Genomic DNA, 4,496 nt, shown 5'->3' on the forward strand with positions numbered 1-4,496 from the left:
TTCCCATTCTTCTCAGAGTCAGCCACAGTTTGTTATGATCCACACAGTCAAATGCCTTTGCATAATCAATGAAACACAGATAGACATTCTTTAACTGCTGTTATGCTCTAGTTTCTTTCTTTTTAACTTTTTTTAAATTAATTTTAATCAAAGTTTACAGAGACTTAGGGTTTCCAGTCATTTATTGTTGCACTTTTCTCCCCCTTCCCCCCATGTTATAGTTTCTTTTCAGTTTACTGCATCTTGACTGTTGAGATTGCTTTGGCAACAGACATATTTCCTATGCATTGAGAAGATGGTGTCCATCTGTATGTCATATACAACTTTCCAACCACTACCATTTGTTCTCTAATCCAAAGTTATTTTCTTGGTGGAATGTGAAGAAGAGTTGGGACCACCCACCTTTCCTCCCTAATATTCTAGTGTTGTGAGAGTTTGTTTATAAACTACTACACTTGACCATCTTGACACTCTTTTACAACATAATACAGATCACCTATATATCTCTGAGGGAGCTCTGGTGGCCTAGTAGATAAGGAGTTGTGCTGCCAACCCAAAGGCACACAGTTCACATCCACCATTTGCTCCAAGGGAGTAAGATGGGCTGTCTCCTTTGAAAATGCACTAGAGGGTCAGCTATCAGTTGCTTCTGACTTGATGGCTATGGGAAGAAAAAAAGTATCTCTGGATTTTCTCCTTTAAAATTCATTCCTGTTGTATCAAGCAGCTGAATCTCTGGTTTCAGGAAGTAAGCCTTTCATTTTTGGTTTACTTATAAGAATTCTTCCAACTGATGTTGAATGTAGTATGACAGCATGTTAACTACTGAAACTCATACAAATTTTGAACTGTACCAATATATGAGAATAGTCTTACACAGAATTAAATCTGAGTCATAGCTGATGATGATATATGAGACACTGTTTTGTATAACTTGTCTAGTCAACCATCCAAGCCCAGTACCTTAGTGGGGAAGGATTCATCCTATATCATCTTTGTTTTGGCCTCTCTTTAAACTTTAGATTACTTTTGGGGTCTATGATTGTGAACATAACGGGGAAACTGGCTGGATCATCTCCAAGACATATCTGTTCATTCTCTTGGTTGTCCATGGGATATTCAGTGCTTTTCTCCAACACCACATCTCAAAGGCGTCAATTATTTTTCTTTCATCCCTGTTCATTGTCCAGGTCTCGGATGCATAACTAGTAAATGGAAAGACTATGGCCTAAATCAGATGCACCTTAGTCCTCAAATTGACATCACTACTCCTCAGTAATTTAGAAAGGTCCCTAACTGCAGATTTTCCCAGTGCATTTTTTTTCCTTATTTCCTGACTGCTTGTACCAAGGGTGTTAATTGTGGATCCAAGCAAGATGAAGCTATTGACAATTTCAGTCTCCTCTCCATCTGTCATAACACTGCCTATTGGTCAGGTGCCATAGTCTCTTCTAAACCCAGCTTGGACTTTTTGGATAATCTTCAGTAGAATCTTGCTTGCATGTGAAATCATTTATATTGTTCTATAGTTTCCACACTCTGTTGGATCACCCTTCTTTGGGATGGGAACAAATATAGATCTCTTCCAGTCAGTTGGGTAAGTAGTTCTCCAGATTTCTTGGCACAACTTGGTAAGCATGTCCAGGGCAGCATCTGTTAGCTGAAATACGTCAATTGGTACAGATTTCGCAAAAGCACAATCAAGTGTTCTAGGATTCCCATTCTTAAGGTTAGCCATGATTTTTTATGATCTACACGGTCAAATGGCTTTTCATAGTCAATGAAACACAGATAGTCATTCCTCTGGTACTCTGCCTTCAGCTAAGATACATCTAACATGGGCTATAATGTCCCTATTGATTGCAAATAATCTTTTATTAAAAAAAAAATTGTGAAGCGGTGAGTGTACACATCATATCTGGAGGGGAAATCATTGGAGAAGCTTAATATTGGTGTGAAAACTAGGCTAGGTGCTTATTTTGGAATAGATCATCAACTACCCATATGCAAGTTCAAACTGAAGCTAAAGAAAATCAAATTGAATCCACAAGAACCAGAGTTTGACCTCGAGTCTCTTTCTCCTGAATTTAAAGTTCATTTCAGGAACAGGTTTGAGGCCTTGAATAACAAGGAAGACCAGATTAGCTGTGAGAGGATATCAAGAATATCACCCATTAAGAATGCAGAAGATCTTTACAAAAATGGAGAAAGAAGAAAAGACCAAATAGATGTCAGGAGAGACTGAATATTGCCTTAGAGCAATATTTTTGCCAAGCAATAATTTGCCAAGAAGCCAAAACAAAGGGAACAAATCAAGATGTTAAAGACCTGAACAGAAGATTTCAGAGGACAGCAAAGCAGAGTATTATAATGAAATGTGCAAAAAGCTGGAGTGGAAAAATCAAAAGGGCTGAACTTACTTGGCATTTCATAAGCTGAAGGAACTGAAGAACATATTCAGGCCTGAAGTTCCAATACTTAAGGATGTAATAGGCAGAATGTTGCCTACCTAGAAAGTATCCAAAGAAGATGGAAGAAGTACACAGAGTCTCTGTACCAGAAAGAATTGACTGACGCACAAGAATTTTATGAAACAGCATATGATCAAGAAGAGACAGTGATGGTGAAGGAGGAAATTCAAGCTGCTCTGAAGAAATTGGCAAAAAAACAAGGCTTCAGAAATGGGCGGCATACCAGTAGACATTTCACTATGCCCTGCATGAACTCATCAGTCTGTGCCAAGAAAACTGGATGACAACTACCTGGCCAACTGACTGGAAGAGATCCATATTTATTCCCATTCCAAAAAAAGTGATCTAACTTTTGAAATTCTTGAACAATATCACTACTATCACATTACTATTACTGTTGAAGATTATCCAAAAATAACTAGAACAAGTACATCAACAGAGAATTGCCAGATGTGCAGCAGTCTGGGTTCAGAAGAGGCTGTGTAGAATATTTCTTTTTCTTTTTAGAATATTTCTTGACACATGCTAAAATATTACCCAAAAAGTAATTCAGGCTATAATAATATATTTTATTCAGAATGTGTGCTGTAAATACTACCTACCTGGGTTATTTCCCATCTCTTTGTAATCTAGGGTAAAGTAGCCACAGTGTAGTTTGAATCTGTGGCTCAGTGGTAAGGAGTTGTACTGCCAGCCCTAAGGCTTGCGATTTGAATCCACCAGCAACAAGAGAAAGATAAGCAATCTCTCCCCATGCAATTTACTGAGGTTTAGTTGGACTTTGTGGGTAGGCTTTGTAAACACAGCAGCTTAGAAACCTGACTGTAGATGCTTTTCTCTGTGGGGAATTCTAAATTAGGGAAAAGTAAAATCAGAGCCTGAATTTCACAACTGCTAACATTCCTTAGCCATGTGTATAGCCATGCATGCAGGCGACTCAAGCCAGAAAATGTTGCAACTATTTGTTTTACTGAAAAACCAGAAGGAAACTATTGTTTAATATTCTTAATACTGTTATCCTTTTCTCCTTTACTGTTTAATTTTTTTAATTTAATTTTTATATGTTTGTTTTAATATTTACTTAAAAGAACCTGATTATTCTAAGAGATTAGTCTTTGAGATTTCTTTTCTGCCCTTGGAATTATATGTTTTCACAACATTTAATACATGCCTAATCACTTACTGAAGTGTAAAAATAATATAGATTTGGAGATAATGTAAGATTAAGTTGTGGTCTCTATATTTCTTTGTATTTCAAAGAGTGCTGTAAGTTTTCCAGTCACTTTCACAGTACCAGTTTTTTTTCAGTATAAACATTCATTAGAACTGTACACCATTGCTTCTCAACCTTTTGGCTAAGATCAAGTGTAGAACTATATACCAGCTGTAGAGCATTACTTAGTGTATGAATCCTAAGGATCATGTTACAGAAAAGTCCTTCTGCAGTGATGCTTTCTTTTGAGTATTGGTGACCTTTTCTTTAAAAATCTGTCTTGACCCTCTGCTTCATTTTCAAAATTATTTGTTTTCTTCCAGGATTTTCTTTTCCCCCTTGACATCTTGTACTATGTATATAAAACAAGAAAATTAAAATTTTCAATAAAACAGGAGTTAGAAACTCACAAGAGGGCAATGAAGTTCTTTAATGTAGGTATTGAACATGTCAACTCCTCTTTCATTTAACAACTTCTTTATTTTCCTTATTCTGTGCCTCAGCCCCAGCTATTTGTTTCTGGGTCTCAAAAGAATTAAATAATGGTAAAAATTCACATGCCTTTATTTAACCACTTCTTATTCAGTGAGAAACACTAATTATGGGCAGTAATTTCTTTAAGGTGGTGATAGCTTTCTTCTTCTGTTGGACACGAATCAGCATTTCATTTAAATTTCTTCTGTATATATCACATGTTTAGAAGGGGTCATGGTACTAGGGATATTGCTGATGTTAGATGGATCTTGGCTGAAAGCAGAGAATACCAGAAGAATGTCTATCTGTGTTTCATTGATTATGCAAAGGCATTTGAC

At 36.6% G+C, this 4,496-nt stretch overlaps 1 protein-coding gene across 1 annotated transcript in view; it reads left to right on the forward strand.

The window, feature by feature from the left end:
• INO80 (INO80 complex subunit) overlaps positions 1 to 4,496 on the forward strand; it is a 121,666-nt gene that overhangs the window by 84,375 nt on the left and 32,795 nt on the right. The window lies entirely within an intron of this gene.

This window comes from Elephantulus edwardii, unplaced genomic scaffold, assembly GCF_000299155.1.
Source record: "Elephantulus edwardii isolate Elephantulus edwardi_28Jun2011 unplaced genomic scaffold, EleEdw1.0 scaffold00026, whole genome shotgun sequence".
NCBI lineage: Eukaryota > Metazoa > Chordata > Mammalia > Macroscelidea > Macroscelididae > Elephantulus > Elephantulus edwardii.